Source organism: Dermacentor albipictus, chromosome 7 (assembly GCF_038994185.2).
Source record: "Dermacentor albipictus isolate Rhodes 1998 colony chromosome 7, USDA_Dalb.pri_finalv2, whole genome shotgun sequence".
In the NCBI taxonomy this organism is placed as follows: Eukaryota; Metazoa; Arthropoda; class Arachnida; order Ixodida; family Ixodidae; genus Dermacentor; species Dermacentor albipictus.
This window is the reverse complement of record NC_091827.1, coordinates 69,008,859-69,027,200: the sequence shown is the minus strand read 5'-3', so window position 1 is coordinate 69,027,200 and position 18,342 is coordinate 69,008,859. Positions and strand designations below refer to the sequence as shown.

At 47.8% G+C, this 18,342-nt stretch overlaps 1 protein-coding gene across 7 annotated transcripts in view; it reads right to left on the bottom strand.

The window, feature by feature from the left end:
• Spred (Sprouty-related protein with EVH-1 domain) overlaps positions 1-18,342 on the bottom strand; it is a 213,667-nt gene that overhangs the window by 110,451 nt on the left and 84,874 nt on the right. The window lies entirely within an intron of this gene.

Sequence of the window (18,342 nt, the reverse complement as noted above, 5' to 3'; positions counted from 1 at the left end):
GGAGGAAACGCAACATGGCTTGGTCACGTGGGCCACAAAAAATAGTGACGTAAAACTATGCTGCGTCGTCTGCTCGCGCATACGCGTGCTCTGCCAGCAGGGGTCAACTGGCGATTCGAAGTGCATGCCGCGATTATTATAATTATTGCGAAGAGCGACAACAACGGTAAGAAAATATTGCGGCTTGTGAGAGTCGGTGATTCATTCCGAAGCGCCGTAAGCTTTAGCTTCGAAGTGAGCCGGAAAAGGCCTAGCCACGATATCGGCGTCGCCGAACGATCAGAGGCGGTGAAGCTGCCGTCGGTGCACAGAGTGACCACTCCTCGGACGCTGATTGGCCGCTTCGCCGTACGGCTGCCGCACAAATGGGTCCCGGGCCCGTGCTCTCCACAGCTAGGAAATCTGGCCGTTCGGGAGCAAAACCGCCGTCGCACGGGGGCCCGCGAACGGCAAACGGCGTGCGGCGAGTTTCGTGCCGGTAACGTGGACGGGCCTTCACATTGAGAAAGGCCAAGCGAAGGAGAGACCGCTCCAAGCTGCCGAACTATGCGACTATGCGAGGAGAGAAGCGGACAACACGAACGCCGCATATCCTGGTCCCTTTCGGAGTCGGCCGGCTACTGTTTTACACTCAAACGTGCAAAGGCCCGTCAACACGGCAACTCGCTGCACGCAGTTTGCCGTTCGCGGGCCGCCGTGCGGCGTTCGTGTTGTCCACTTCTCTCCTCCTGTGTCTGTGTCTGCACGCCTTACCCCTTCTTTGCATTAAGAAAGGATTTCTATATGCCTGTAGCTCGGTCACAGTGGAGGTTATGCTCGGTCGCTCGGCTCAGCAGGCTCCGTAATCGGCATTTCATCGCTACTCATCATACGTCACGTTTTTGTGCTGGTGTGCTATGACGTCAATATTTTCGTTCCTCCTCTGTGACGTAGTAGCTGCCGCGCTAGCGATGGGTCTTGACTACGAGAAGGAGTTTTTAATGACTTTTTGAAGCTGAATTAAAATTATTTTGAAATGTTTGCGGCGTCCGATACCTCGTTCTGGGTGTCCTTGCATACATAAGCACCCTACAACATGCTTTTTATAGCCTCAAAATTTGGTGTCCCAACCCCTTTAAGCAGTCATGTTAGACTGAGACACTCTCTCAAGCAGTCGTGTTAGACTGACGTACTTTCTCTCGCAGTCATGCTAGACTGATGAACTGCATGCAAATAGTGTAAATAAACCCATATTCCTCGTTCTCGATGAGAAGCAGTCCTTCCCTTCATCAACGTCCTTAGCGTGGATAAGTTGGACGACGGCATGGGCCAGCTACCTTCGAATTCATGCCGGTCTCCAATCTTGACAACGGGTTACGAGCCATGGGATTGAGCCCCCAATCCTGACAAGGTGCGCAGGACGCGAGGTTGTGCGTGCGCAGCGTATAGTGCGCGCGCACGGTACGGCAATAGTTGGCCGGACGCAAGAGCTGACAAGGGGATTGCTGACTTGCACGCGTAGGAACCAGTAGTGTGCTACTGAGCGCCGCCATATGCCGTCTTCTGAAACTGTGTAGCCAATATCAGCCGCCACGAAGTCAAACCACAAACCGGAATCATATATTCGGCAAGAGCGATATCGAAAAATACGCACTCGCGGACACGCAGGAACACGCGAGAACGTCCCGCAAAGGCAGCTGAGCCCGCAGCGGACGCTAAACAGCTTTTGGAAAGCTGCGGGCGCACGCAAGATACCGCGCGTGCTTCTGCGTACTGCGCATGCGCACAGACACCTCCGTGGCTTTGCTGCGTACGCAGAGCTGCTGTGGACGTCCGACTAAAACTCTATTATGGTGGCAGCGCAATACCGTGGAAGCGGCTTTATTCACCGCTGCGGTAGAGGGCGCTCCGACAGCGCGAACTTGAGCGTCCATACAATTTGTATCGCAATCATGTAATATTTACGGCTTGCATAAAATAAATTGTAAGGTTACGTTTTACGTTCAAACGACAGCGAACCGTCAGCGTCAGTGAACGCTTTCTGAGCGCGGTCAATGCAACCAGTTTTAAAGCGAAAACTTTACTGACCGCGAACTTGCGATTTCGCCGTGGCGGTGGTCCGAGGAGGCACATGACGTCACAATGCGCGCCTCGCCGAGGATATTTCTCTCTCTCGCTCACTCCCTATTCACTACTGCGCATGCGCCACTAGTAACACCGAGCCACGGGTGTTCCGCCGCTGCGCAGCGCCGCTCCTTTCCAACGCCGCCGTTTGGTATGACGTCACACGGCGTACCTCGTCGTTGCGCTCGCTTCACCAGCTGCGTCGCATGCCTGATAACATGTCTGAGGATTGAAAAGGAGAGCTCGCGTGCGTCGCAACCACAGACGAGGCGGCGGTATGGATGGCGACAATTCTGATAAGCAGGAGGAGGCCTGGAATCGACATCGGAACGAGATGAAGAGGACACGAATCGCCCAGGAAACAGATAAACAGCACGCCGAAAGACTAGCTAAAAGACGCAACATAGCTAGACAACAAGATTAACCTGGACTCGCAATTAAGATCGACCAAGGCTAACCATGCTAATCCAGCTTTCGCTACGTATATCCTGGCATAGCCGAGCTAATCCACTGCCAATTTTTTTGTTCGTACTAGCATACACGCGTTCCAACACATTAAACCGTGAATTGTAAGAGCTAAACGCATGGGAACGTTTGGGGGGGAGGGGGGTTACGAGGAGCGGTTCTTCAAGGTGCAGGTAGTACACAATACTTGTACTAAATTTACCTTCGGAGAACTGACAAACAAGCTTTAAGCTTGCTATTTTTCTTCGCGGCTGTATACAGGTCAGCTTTCTCCGGCAGGCCTGATGCAGATTGGGATAGGCAGAACAGATAAACCTGGCTGCTAATCGTCAGATACACTTCTAGTTATTTTTTATTATTCAGTAAAATTATATTAAAGAAATTATGGGGTTTGACATGCCAGAACCACGATATGAGCATGAGGCACGCCGTAGTGAGGGACTTCGGAAACTTAGACCACCTGGGGTTCTTTAACGTGCACCTAAATCTAAGTACACGGGTGCTTTCGCATTTTGCCCCCATCGAAATGCGGCCGTCTTGGCCGGGATAGTGTGCTGTCACATATTATGATTGCATCTTCTAAAGCTGGACGTATGACTGTTCTGTACTGGTGCTGTGTTTAACGCTAGGCGTGGCAGTTGACACTTTTCTTATAAACAAAGTTGCAGCGACGTTCCATTTCGCGAACGCAGGTGACGCGCTAGCGTATAGGTGCTGTAGCGCACACGACGCTATCCGCCCTCGGTGCGCCTAGACGCCTACACTGTGCGCATCGCAGATCGCAGTCAAGACAGGGCCAGCGTGGCCGCGCCATATGCAGCAGCCGCTGAAGTAGAGGGCCCCGCTGTAAACACTCGATTACTATCTAAAGTGCCTAGCACAGTGTCAGCGAGCACAGGCAAACATGAACTCGCCACACTCGATGACCGCGGACACTCGCTGTCAAAACGCTGGCGTGAGGAATCGCGGCAGCAGCAGCGAGCGAATGGACCTTCGCGCTATCTATCGCTTCAACGCAAACTGAGCGGTGAGAACACAGCGCACGCAAAGGTACGAGCCGTCGGCCTACATAGACCCCAAGGCATATCGCTTCAAAGTTAAAGCCCGCGCGACCGCGCGTAGCCGCGCCGTGGGACAGGGTGGTGGTACCACTGGCATGGTAGTACCGTTCCGTACCGCATGGTGGAACGGTGGGGAGGGGAGCGTTCTCGCATTCTTCCCTCGTGGCAGAGCTTTGAGACGCTGTCGTGGAGACGCTGCTCCTTTGGTCGCAGTGTATGCGCAGGACTCCAAGGACCGCAAAGGCGGTCCTTCGAGTTTTGAACTTTTCTGTGCAAGCGAGCGCGTTCTGATTTGACCTTACCGAAACGCAGGTGAAACGCGGGCGAGCCCTTGCGCGGACAAGGAGCGCGCGAATGACACCGGCAACCAAAGAACAGCGTCTGCCCGCGGCATCGCGTCGCCGTATCTGCTGGGTCGAGGCACGCTGGTGACGCGTCGTCGCGACGATGCCCTCACCCATCACGTACCACCTGGAGTACTCCCGTGCGCTCCTGACATTCGCCGAGGCTGTCGGCCTCGCCGACCGCCTTTAGCTCAATCACATTTCCGCGGCGTGCTGCTGTTTCTGGTGCTCTTTCTCTCCCCCTACTTTCATTCCCTACCCCCTGTGTAGCGCGGTTGAGGTGTCCTCTGCTGAGAGACAGTTACTGTGCTGCACTTTACCCCAACCTTTCCTTCCCATCATCAAGAATCTCCTTCTCTCCGCTCCTTCTCTCTCGCTAGGCTCTACCCAGGCAGCAGGTGTTCCGATTCGTCTGCCCTGCTCCATCGAGGCGAGCTCGTGACGTGGCGTCGCAGCCAGTGGGAATTTAGGTGCCGTTCCGCTGCTACAGACGCCGCCGGCTTATTCGCTCAAAGGGCGATTCGATGCTTTCGCACCAAAAAAAAAGAACGCTTGCGTTGGATCCCGCCTCCGCAAATTGTCGATGATTGTTACGCCAAAGTAATTAGCATTTGTTCAAATGTTTAAGTTTCCTACTAATAATTATTCACCTAAAACAACGAAACATATTTCTTGTTCTCGTACTGTGATACTCCGGTCAGTGACTTTTCTTAACCCTCACGAAATTTGACAGGATTCTGGCACGATCTGGTGGGGTTGATTTTAAACGCCGTCAAATGTCGTGTTCGACAATTGTTCGATTCTGCCACCTCTGAGCAAGCTCTTCGCGATCGCTGTCTTCGATGTCGACGACGTCGACAGGAACAGGAAGAACAGTGCCTGATGCAAAGTGGAGGATTCTTCGAGAGTTCCAAGTACTTTGCTGCCGTGTGTTTGTGAGTTACCCGTTCTCTTGAGATGGGAGGTCCGCCTCACACGTTCCCGATTTCCCTTGCTAAAAGTGACGTCTGATATATAACCAGTGACGAAGGGTCGTGGAATGAGCCGTTCCGACAACAAAGTTTATCCCTCTTTCTCTCTGTCATCATATCGGATCTTATTACGGGACGAACATTCGTCAACTTATGGTCCAGTCCATACATGGGAATTTTTTCTTGGAGTGCGGAATGGTTCCTCGTTTATGCGCGAAAGGGTTGGCGGTTTCGTTTGCATTGTAGAGACGTTATTTTATAATTTCCCGTTGTCTGGCGGCATTACTTTATATTGGCCAGGGACAAGCATTCACCGACAGAACGTTTCTCATAAAGTTCAGCACTCAAGTCTTCGTCCGTAGAGGTGCTCTTGGGACATTGGCCGGACTCCCGTCGTCGGCGTGGTGTTCTGAAGGCGTTAACGAATTCCTACACGAAGGTGGTCTCGATTTGAGACTTTGAATGGACTACGCTCTTCGCGGTAATTCGAACCACGCCTTCAGTACTCGTCATTATCACTTTTCGCTCTTTCTCGTTTTGCTCCCTTCCCCAATGCACCGAACGGGCGTCCGCCGGGTGCGCGTCCCGGCCTGCCGAATAAATAGAGAGAAAGAGAGAGAGAGAAGGGAAGAAGGAAAGGCAGGGAGGTTAACCAGAATGAGTCCAGTTTGCTACCCTACACCTGGGGAGGGGAATGGGGAGTGAATAAATAACCTCGCGTGGCGCAAAGGACAACCCTTTCAGGTTTTCTTTTAACCCCTTCAGTGACGGTTTACAGAAAGGTACTTGTGGCTTCTTTTTTTTGCCATTTATATCTGGTGATGTTAAGGATGAAACCATCGTCATGTCATGCCAGGCAAGACTTATGAAATAAAAATATGAGAAAGCGACCGACCAAGCTACCAAGTGCTTTTCATTCCGAAAAGGAAACGCGCCAGCTCAGGTGCGATGAAACAGAAGATCAGGGATGATGATATTTAAGAGCATATAAAAACGATGAAGTACGTTAATAGTGCTTCCACTAAGTATGCCCGCCATGGAAGCGGCCAGCCTGGTCGAAGCTTATAGAGAACATCTGAACGGGGAGTGAAGGGCCTCATCCGGGACTCGTGAACAATTTCTTTTATTTGGGCGACGGGGGTCAGTGACGGAGTGTGCTGAGACGAAGAGATAGTTCACTGCAGAAATTTGTTGGACAGTGGTGTATGGGCCGATGTAGCGTTGAAGGAACTTCTCACAGAGGCCTGGAGTTCGGAATGGTGTCCAAAGCAGGACTAAGTGTTTTTGGTCTCCAGGGTGAAAACTGACGTCGCGGCGTTTGTTGTAGCAGCGACGTTTCCTCTCAGCTTGGGTATAGCTTCCGTGCTTCGCCGACCGATTCGACGGCAATGTGCAACTCGAGCAGCAGATTCTTCCTGGAGGAACGGGTTCGGCGAAGAAGGTGCACAAAAGAATTTTCTGTCAACTAAGGAGAAAGAGATCGTCTATACACAAGAAAAAAAGGGGGGGGGGGGGCGGGCTTGTAGCCGGTAGTCCGTTGAACAGCAGTGTTATATGCGAATGTCACAACAGGAAGAATTTTATCCCAGTAAGTGTGGTCAGGACGGACGTACATGGAAATCATTTCAGACAGCGTACGGTGGAAGCGCTTGGCAAGGCCGTTGGTTTGCGGATGACAGGTAGAAGTAGATTTGTGCACGGTATCAGTGGCCCGAAGAACTTTCTCGAGAATTTGGCAAATAAACGCCTTGCCACGGTCGCCCAGAAGAACGCGAGGAGCCCCGTGGCGCAAGAAAAAATCAGCGACCTCAGAAGCGGTACCGGATCGCAGAGGTGCACTCTCGACATATCTTGTCATATGGTCGACCGAAGTGACAATCCAATGGTGGCCGGAGGTTGTGGAAGGCAACGGACCACATCATTCAATACCAAAAAATGGCTGTGGCTTAGGTAATGTTAAGCCCAGGATGCGAAGCATACTAGCCTTTATTTTAGTGGTTGAACCACTGTTTAGCCTGGTGAACTGCTGTTGCTTGGCTATATTTGGTTCGGCTAGACGAAGAAACAACTCATGCGTTACTCTGCTTCGCCTTGGACGCCCCACATTGGACGCGGTGAGCGTCGAGCAACGCAGCGTTCGGCGCGGCAACGAAATGTGCGCCTGAGCAAGCGACGCACGCCTGAGCCTTAGAAACAGCTCGTTTCTAAGGCAACACCGCATTCACTAGAGGCGCTTTTGTACCGCTTTGAAGCACCGTACTCGTGGCTCAGTGGTAGCGTCTCCGTCTCACACTCCGGAGACCCTGGTTTGATTCCCACCCAGCCCATCTTGCAAGAGTTGAGCCAAAGCCACTTCTCCTCTGTCGTGACGTCACGGTGTCACGTGGTATTCAAGGCGACACCGCCGCGCCTGAGGAGCTGGATTGAGCTCTCGTAATATGCTTCGCATAAAAAATTCAAAAGATGCGTCCGGCCAAAATACACGTTGTAGTAAACCGGCAGGAGGGGATGTCGAGCGCTCGCTGTGCTGACATGATGCACAAGAGGAAACGTATTTGGCCACCGTTGTAGATAGGCCAGGCCAGAAACAGCGGGTCTTGTTGCAGTCGCAAGTCTTGTGGAAGCCTAACTGGCCAGCCGATACGGGATCGTCAAGTGCATCTATACTCGATGGCGGATGCAACGAGATAGGACTGTGACCCACAGCTTACCTGTCGGATGGTAAACGTAGTGGTGTAGCACACTACGTTTGATGGCAGAATTGTCGAAGCTGGCGCTGCGAGTGGCTGTAGGGTGGCTCGAGCGGCGGACCAACTAAGGCGATCTGTGAGAGTTCGGCAGTAAAAGTCGGCCAGCTGCAGCAAGACCAAATGAGAGCGCGATAAAGACGTCACGTGGTCCGAGGCGTCAGCGAAAGCTAGTGTGAGGGAGGTGTAGTATCGTCGGAATGACGTCGTGGGGCAGGCCAGAGCGCGTTAACGGGAGAGAGCGAGAGTGGGCAGCGAGACAATGCGCCTGCATCGCGATGACTTTTTGCGAGACTTGTACGTTATTGGAAATAGTGCTATTAATTGTAATTGTAAAACTATAATAGTGTTTTCAATATATACAAACCGGCTGTTTACAAAAATGCAAAAGAAAAGGAGAGCGAGAAAAAAAAAACGTCTTGCGAGTACATGTCAGAGGGAGTGATTACTTCTGCGAGCGACAGCAAATGAGAGTGAGAGAGAGAAGAGCCGAATGTTCCTGTTCATGCTCGTTATTCCCCCATCACTCAATGCTCCGACCGGAGCCTTGTGATGCACCTGTAAAGGAAGGAAATTCAGCATCGATTTAACAGTAAATGCGAGAAAAATGTGTTGGCATTACGTCGCACTTCTTTGAGGTCGTCGATCCATGATATAAACCGCGTTCACCCCGTTGCACGGTGTTGTTCAGGAGCGCACTCAGAAAGTGTCCTGCCTATTCGAGGAGCGAAATACAACTGACGGTTTCCCGGAGCAGACCATTGTCAGTATTCATAGCATTTTTTAAGTTTTATTTAATTTATATAGATCGCTTGTAACAGATAACATCATTCTAGCCATCGGGCTGTTTTATTAGGAGTGGCCGACATTATTTGCACGAGAAATCAGAGCACATGTCCAGCTAATTAAAATAAATTCACTAATTAACGTCTTGAATAATTACTTGACGGCACATATGACAATTCACGAAATGTAGCCGAATATTTCGCAAGGCGTCTTTGCTGGTATTAACTTTCTTGGATGACACACACCATTCTTGGAATATGCGCCATCAAAATAGACGTCAAATGCCTCGTTATTCAGATTACTTCTTTAACAACATGCTCATTTTTGCAGTGAGGCACAAAAGTAACTGTAACATTCACCCGTGTATTTCGTCCGACACTTTGGGAAGTAATAACTCGAAACTGGTGTCATCCCTGAAATTCATGTCAAGTGGACACGTCTTGCAAGCTCACCGGTTACAATCCGTAAATTGCAATATGCGTCGTAAAGTAGCTAATCAAGAAGCTAATTAGTGAATTCATCTCAGTTAGTTCGATATGTGTTACAATTTCTCATGCGAGTGATATCCGTCTCTTCCAATAATGCAGCTCAAGGACAAGGATTACGCTTTCTGCCACAGGCGATGTTTAAAAATTCCGTAAAACTTGAAAATGATCACGCCATGTATATATGATGTGACCATATAATATGGCGCCATATATATATATATATATATATATATATATATATATATATATATATATATATACCGAGCTAGAGGGCGTAGACGTCAACCTGCGATCGCGATCAAAGAGCTCAATTGCAATTCCCGGTTCGCGACAGTGTGGGATCCGGATCGATCAGGATTGCGATCGAAATTGACCGCGTAGCAGCACTCGACCCGGATCGAGCTTAATCCGGATCGGGCCCGATCGTGATCGAAATTAACCGTGTGACGTCGGTATCTTATTTCGTGAGGACAGTACAACACTATTCGCGCCGCGCGTCCTATTTGATAGCCACGCCATGACAGCGTCCAAGCTTGAAACGCTCTAGTTCAGTCTTGGTCTGCGCGGGAACGAGAGAGAGAGAGAGAGAGAGGCGAAGGAAAGACAGGAAGGTTAACCAGAGATTATCTCCGGTTGGCTACCCTGTACTGGGGCAGGGACCAGGGGATGCGATAGGTGCGAGAGAGAAGGATAAAAAATAATAAAATGAAAAAGAAAACCTACACACACACACACACACACACACACATACACACACACACACACACACACACACGCACGCACACACACACACACACGCACACACACACACACGCACACACACGCACACACGCACACACACACACACACACACACACACACACACACACACACACGCACACACACACACAGGCACGTAGACGTGAACTGTTTCTGTGGACACTGTCACACAGCCCGCAGAGGCGTTCCTAGTGTTACGCAGTGTCACCGTACAATACAACGTCACACAGCGTACAGTCACAATTACTTGACGACACTGATAATCAGGTGAAAACGAACACCAACGGCACCGATGCGGGGCAGTATTTATTGACTGTCACGGGACTGTACTGGAGGAGATGGCGGAACAACCAATAACCTTTCGCCGAAGTTATCTCTCTACAGTGTTTCTACGGACACAACATCACGCGATGGAGCAATAACCTTACCTATGATAGTGATGAATGTTCGGTAATGTTGCGGAAGTAATGAATCTTCTTTGCTAAAACAAAATGGTGATTGCATGAAAACTGAATATTCGGATCTATAAAGAAGGGCCCGGTAATGCGCAAACAACCAATATGAAGTGTCGAAGAGATTGATTGCAATGAATACAAAGTATGGTTGTGTAGCATGACAATGTTAGGGAAATTGTGCGAAAAGGAGCACAACGTTTTGCTATTGCGAACAACAACGACAACAGAAAAACAAGACACTTAGAACAAACGGGGGACTTCTTCCAGACGAAGACGACAGCAGAAAATTTTCACAAATGTCCGAAGAAAATTTGTTCACGATACCCCTAAATCTATTACAGAAGGTGCCACATGGAGAGGCACAAATAATGTAAATAAATAAATAAATAATGGAAGGGTACGTATGTGAATATGTGGACGGCGAGAGAAAAAAACAGGGGGAAAAGCAAGGGAAGTCAAGTAGACTCACGTCTGATTTGCTACCCTACATAGGGGAAGGGGGTTAAGTGATGGTGAGTACATAAATAATGCAAATGGATACATTAATGCAATACATACGCCAAGGCAATGCACAAACAGGACTAAATTAGGCAGTTCTCATAGCATGACCAAGGTAAGCTATCAACATTGCCACAGATAAATGTAAATACTGCCGACACCTACAATATACAACACACACACACACACACACACACACACACACACACACACACACACACACACACACACACACACACACACATATATATATATATATATATATATATATATATATATATATATATATATATATATATGGTCTCAAGTTCTCAAATCTTTAAAGGTTGCCTGCGGCAGATATCACAATTCTATTTCATGAGCTGGTCTACTCGAAGCGGCGGACAATACTGGCACGAAAAATTTAGATGCAATATCGGCTAATGAATAAATATTCACTAATTAAGCTTTTAACTAATTACATTATGGCCCATATTCCAATTTACAAATTATAGCCGTGGAGTTCGCAAGGCAGATCCACGTGGAACGAATTTTCAAGATGACACCAGTTTCGGCATATAAATTCCCGAATTTGCGGACATTGCGAACATTGGCGAACATTGTCGTTCCAGTTAATTTGTTAACAAAACATCGTTTCATGCACCGAAGCACACAATATACACACACACACATATATATATATATATATATATATATATATATATATATATATATATATAATATATGTAGTATATATATGTATAATATATGTAGTATATATATATATATAATATATGTAATATATATAATATGTTGTAGGATTAAAGTCTGTCTTTAACGCTTTAAGGAGAAAAGCTGGCAGTGTTTCTTTGTATTTGTTTGCTATTTACGGAAGACTCTGTGCGATTCAATGTTGCTTTATAACAGGTCAGGAAGAACGCAGTAAACTGGGTATAAGGTTTTCTGAAGGACCGTCGGTGCCTCGTTGTGTTTCAGTGATGTTAAAGATATAATCGCACTTTGAAGTTTGATTCAATCAATCACGTTTGAAAAATATCACAGACGGGGATGACTGCACAAGGAATCCGAAGAGGCGAAAGGGAGAGAGATATATATGCAAAAAAGAGAAAGGCAAGGAGGTTAACCAAAATTAAAGCCTCTGGTTTGCTACTCTGCACTAGGGGAAGGGAAAGGGGAAGTAAAGACAGAAAGAAGAGCGGAGACAAAAAGAAAGGCGTGAAAAAAGAAGGACGGCATCATTATGGTCATTATATTATAAAAAAGAGAAAATGTGTGGAAGCTGTGGTGAAGAAGATGTAAGCAAGTAAAACTCATACACGAGTGACTTATTCTCGGATCTGCTTTGCGTAATGCCAGCTGCGACGTAAATACAAACCAATGCAGTACAGGAACGAAAAAAGGATTCCACCAGGACAGTAATAGGGCGTGAAACGGATAGAATCACAAGCGTGGCAGACTGTTGCGAAATGCCATATACTCGAAAAGATAATAATAATAATAATAATAATAATAATAATAATAATAATAATAATAATAATAATAATAATAATAATAATAATAATAATAATAAAACCTTACAGTAAGTATGAGGACCACGGCTGCTGTGTGCTACCCGGTACAGTGCATTCAAGTCAAGCTCAAGGACCAAAAGAATGGCAAGAAAAAAGAAAAACAAAAACTGAACCCAGGCAAAGAGATTGGCTACAGTCAATCTTTTTGCCTGTGCTCTTTTTGTATAGTACGATACTCCGTGAGATAGCATTGACACAATACGAGAAGAAAGCAGTGATAAATACAAGTAAGAAGCGTGCAAACGGGCCTCACGGCGGGAGGGGGGGGGGACGGAGGGGGAGGGCGTACGAGCGGATGTGGAGGTGGAGGTGCACAAAAGATTGAACGTATCGCTTGCCGCATAGTGCGGATCGAATAGAAAGCGCAGAAAACAGCTTTCTGCAATGCATGCTTCGCGCAATTGCGCAAGAGCACGCGGAGTGCACGAGGCATAATAAACGCGAAATACACGCACACAGACAAAAGGTTGCGCTTGTATAATCCGCAATTATTCGTTGCAAACACATTTACGAACACGTATCTTGTGGTGGCGTCTCGAGTGGGAAGCCGCCGAATGGTTCTGTTCACGTGATTGAACCGGACGGTGGGCGCAATAAGCCCTTCAGTCACGAATTACGATCGACTCTCGACAAATGTGTGTCATCATCATCATCATCAGCAGCAGCAGCAGCAGCAGCCTGGTTACGCCCACTGCAGGGCAAAGGCCTCTCCCATATTTCTCCAAGAACCCCGGTCATGTACTAATTGGGGCCATGCCATCCCTGCAAACTTCTTAATCTCATCTGCCCACCTAACTTTCTGCCGCCCCCTGCTACGCTTCCCTTCCCTTGGAATCCAGTCCGTAACCCTTAATGACCATCGGTTATCTTCCCTCCTCATTACATGCCCTGCCCATGCCCATTTCTTTTTCTTGATTCCAACTAAGATGTGATTAACTCGCGTTTGTTCCCTCCCAAATGTGTGTAAATGTGTGAAATTTACATAACTTTATGCGATGGTGCTGGAGATTCCATAGGCAGCAAGTCAAGGTGGGTTGAGAATGATTCTGTCCATTTTACAGAAGCCCATCATAATTACATAGTAATTAAATTTTCATTTATTGAACAATCAGTCATGCTGCGTTTTTACATTAAATGTATTCAATCACCCGCTCGAATTACATGCACAGGTTAATTATTGGGGTGCAAGCATTACAACAAGAGGAACAACAAGAGCTATTACTACCGAGATGCTCCACTTCAAACGTCCAGTCAAAACTCAGAAGTAAAATCGGCGTACTTTGGGAAAACAAAATGTTCAATTTACTCGAAGCTTCATGTTTGTTGTCTAATCCTTGCAACCATTGCACAGTAATTGTAAATAATAAGTCGCATCCACAAACGCGTACGACGGGACTGAAGGGGATAAAGTGGGGATATCTGATAAGAACATATGATTCTGTTAAATAAAAATAATAATAATAAAGCGCTTATACCAAGGGCGTACAAATAAAATACACCTTTCAGGGAAGCGTGCTTTTCGTGCGAGCGTTCTTCTTTTTTTTTTTTTCGTCATGTAACTTTTTTCTCATACCGCCTTTACACGTTATATCGGCAGTTATTGTTCTTACTGTTGGTATGCGAATTTATTTGCGAGCTTCTTCTGACTTTGGTGTTGTAAGGCTATTTCATGCGCGGTAATTACAGCAATTATCTTTCTACACAAACTAAGTTCATCGGTGTATAACAGCTCTTGTTTATGAAACAAGAAGTCTTGTGTCGAACAAAGGAACCTTCACCCTGAGAGTGAAGTCGGAAACTCGTTTCATTCCTCACAGCGCTTGTCTGTCGCGTCCATCTTGAAGAACACATTCCGGATGCCAGCTTGGTTCGATTTGGTTCGGTGCCTACGGATATGGCTCAACCCACCACGGGGATGGGCCGTGAATCGGGTGGCAGTAGGTAAGAATACCGAAATAGAATTTTGTAATCGATGATATGAAATGAATACTAGTCGTTATATCAATTTTCGGGCTATATTAATTTAAAATTTCAAGTGTCAGCACTGCGTCAGCCTCTCATGCCGCGCCTTCTTCGTGTTCTTTTATTTACGGATAACTACGGATAAATTACGAATAATTTAGTAACTGCCGCTGTCCACACTAGCTTATCTTTATTATTCCAATTAAAAAATAATAACGTAGGACAGTGAATGTGACATCACGAATCAACATAATGTCATGTGCCTACGAGAGATGATGCAAGTGTCAGTGACAATTTTTTCTTTCTGTAATTCTCACGATATAAGTATTTAAAATTGTCTTTGTCCTGACGGCTCCGATACGGTGTCGATGTAAACTTTGGCAAAGATGAAAACAGAATAACATTGTATTATTAAATTACAGACATTATTCCTGCGATGAAATAACTATTTAGCGTGTAAGTATTGGTACAGCGCAATCCATCCATATAAGTGATCAGCGTAGGTATACAATATCATAGCTGTAAAACGATAGCCACTTTACCCCCTTCCCTCCCTCCCTCACTACCCCCGTCCCAAGAAAAAGAAAAGAAAAACTAAAAGGAGCAGAACCAAACAAAAAGAGTATTACCTTCCGGAGTCAACTAATTCTGTCTGCTCAAACTTAGTTCTATTAAATCCTATTTTATTGCGATTTCACGCAACATCAGAACACATTAGGAATCTAGAATATCGCAATGATTTATTTTGTGTCCACGAACAGTATATTTCGCGTACCTTGTGCTGCTGAAAGCCACCGACCAGCTTCACATGTTACCTGCTGCAACCAAAGAAGGGCGAGGACCCGATGCTCGGTGGCACGCTGTCCGCGCAGCAAGCACGTTAAGTGTATATTGCGACTTTTTTGCTATAAGACACAGTTCAAGCACATTAGCATATTCTGGCCCCACTTAAAAAAAATCCAAATAAGGTTTCACAAAGCGATGTCACAGCATTCCCTGTAAAAAGTCCGAGAAGTAGTAGTGCAGGGTTAGTGCAAGTTTTGCAGTGCCGGTCCTGCGCGAACAGGACTTCATTAGGCTATGCATCCGCGGAAGGTGTGAGTACAGAACCTCAGAAGGCTCGCCTGCTGGTGCTTGCGGTGACATCTCGAATGCCGACAGCACCAGGCTTGCGGTGGTCGCTGAAGGCGTCGCGAAGGTCGTGCTTATGCCGTCGCCGTGCCTGCGAGAGTGAAATTTGCGCCTCGTGGAGCCGGTGGGAGAGCCTCTGGATCGGTGATGAGCGAGGTGACCCGGTACGGAAAGCGGACAGCTTGCGGGAACGTCCAAATATGGAGAGCGGCGGGCCGTAGAGTAGCAGGAAGCGCTTGCGCTTGGCCCAGTGAATTCCTTGGAAAGAGTCGTCACGCAGCTGCCTTTGAGACGGGAAGGAGGCTCACGGGCCGAGTAGAGGTTTGATGCTGGGGCTGGCGCGCGCTATTGATTGGCACGGATGGTCAACGTAGGCGATGTGGGACGACAAGACGAGGAGTGACGCGACGGTTCAAATGGCGAGAGCTGTTGTGACTGAGCGCGTGAGGTGGGGTAATGAGCAAGGACGGATGCTCGCAAGCCCTCGTAGAAGTCGAGGCCGGCTAGTGGCAGCCGGAGTCTAGAACGCAGCCGGACCCTGTGCCCTTGGTGTTACGGAAGTGGCTGTCCAGCTGAATGAACCAGAATGTCAGGCATGTCGATGCAGAACTTCCGGACAGCCTACAACCGCGGGCCGTCTGCCGGAAGGCGTGAGACCACGTCACACTCGTCTTGGTAGAGTGGCTGCGCTGACGCTGGCATAGCTTGGCTCGGTCGTCTGGTGTCACCGATTTCTGGGACCCTGTGCGGAGCGGTAGCCCCCGTGGCCGCGGTTTATTTAGCCCAGCCAAGGTGCCGCGAGATTTTGGAAACGGCAGCTGCCACGGCCGCTCACGTCGAGCGCGCTAGCGTGTTCTGCTTCTCGCGGTACCCGCGCGCGAGCCGTCTTATTCTTCACCGGCTCTGGAGGCGAAAGTCGCGCCGTTACAGGCTGTTGCATGCGTTTGCTCAGCAAGTGATGCAACTGCGGATCTCCTGCAGCAGAATCGTTCGGAACACGTGCCACTTGCAACAATATTTCTCCCTCTAGACGCAAACAAACGTTTTTGCTCCTGCATTCGACCAGAAATTAATATTCAACAACTTCAAATAGGAAAGTGTAAAATAAAACAGCGAAGAATATCACAGCGAAGAATGATGGATTAGAATTCGCGTTACTGTGCCCTTGAAACATCATCACGTCGCGCACCCCTGTACACTTATCACCTGAATGGAATATGAAGTGAAATGTATGCTAGATCATATAAAATAAAGATCAAATAGTTAATTTAATAGATGGGAGGGTGAAGGACGGAAGGAGGAGGTTGATGAGAAGAAGGGGAAACGTAGGGAAGTCAATAAGAAACGCGTCCTGTTTGCTGCCCTACGCAGTAAGGATGGGGTTAAGGGATGAAAATAAATAGAGAGATGGAGTAACTAGCAGTGATAACATGTTCGGCTACCCCTCATGCCTACAATCGATCACTGAGGCCAGTCAATCTCATAAACTGTAGCAATGAGTTTAGGCGCAACTCTAGAGGGTTAAGCAAAGAAGGTATTGCTTTTAGTAAGACAACCATTGGTGATGCTGTGCCAATGGCAGCAGGGCACGTCAGCTACAACTCAGCTGAACAGCACAGCAGAGAGAGAAATTTATTTACAGAAAGGCAGAGAGGTCGGCCTGAGCTACAACTTGCTTTGGCCGGCTGCTCTACACTGGGGAAGAGGGACGGGGAGGGAGAAGGCTGATGAATGATGATGGCATAAGGAAGAGATGTGTATATACAAATTCAGAGATGTGGCCCCTCTAAAGCCGTGCGTCCAGCCCAGTGGCTTGGAGAAAAGCTATAGCGGCTCTTGTTACCAAGGCTGCGCTGTTTGCATTATAGGCCAAGGACCTAAAAGAAACTCGTCCGATAGCGGTCTCTCATGGATCTTTGCAATGGAAGAGACAAGTTGCTGTCGTTCTTGCGCGTAGGCAATTTTTTCGCAATTGCGAACAGGTCGCTTCACACGCTGCCCTCGTCGCTTGTGGTACGATGCGCAAAGTGCTCTCGACCAGCTCGCCTTGCTTCGTCCTGTTCGCTCAAGTGCATATTAGCCTCGACAACAACAGTTTGAAGAGCAAAGAATATCAATGAACGCAGAGTTTAGGATCTTTTCGCAAGTAATTACTTCGGTTGTGTTCGTTTTAATTGCGAAAAAAAAAGAGGCGTCCACGTGCTTTTCAGCGCGTGGTCGGCCATCGCGTCTGACATGCAGATTGAATTTCGGCTTGTATGTGCTACACCGAATTAGTAGGTTGTCGAGGTGTCCAGCTGCGCGAAGGTGTTTCTGTCTAAGCAAAGCAATTTCCCGTGGATCTCAGTTAAGATGTGTTACTAATAACAGAAAAGGCAACGTAAATGCGTCGTTTTCAAATTCCATGGCAGTTGCTTCAAAACGCGTCTTGTTGCAGCCAAACGTCGCTGCAATCATTTCAGAGCGGCAGTTTGTTTTCTCGAGTACCACTGATGGGCCGTAAAGGACACGGAATGTGCTCGTCTGACCAGTGGTAAAGGATATTATCCGGTTAGAGATGCGTGCAAACGGCCGTTGGATAGCCTGGAACGATATCCCACCAAACGCCCGAACACATCTATATCTGCACGAGTTTTTTTTTCTAGATCATTGTAAACTTTATTTAAATGTGAATAGCATTCCTCGCATCGTGATACTAGCTTTTTCTTTTTACGGCTGTCTAACCTAATCAGGAATATCGGCCGCTCCCTAAGACAGTGCTGTCTAAAAAATGTGGGCCCGTTGTGCAGTCAAGAAATGTGGGCCGTTGGCGTAGGCATGTGCCGCTAGATATGTGGTGCCACTGGGCCCCGAGAAGCCACTACGCGTGTACGTGTACTTACTGCACTAGGCATGTGCCTCTCTTCAATGAACCTCTTTGACTCCAACTTGGGTCATTGGGTACGTATAACTGGGTACGCGCGGGCGTCGCGGTGACACCGCCAGATGGCGCAGCGTGTCC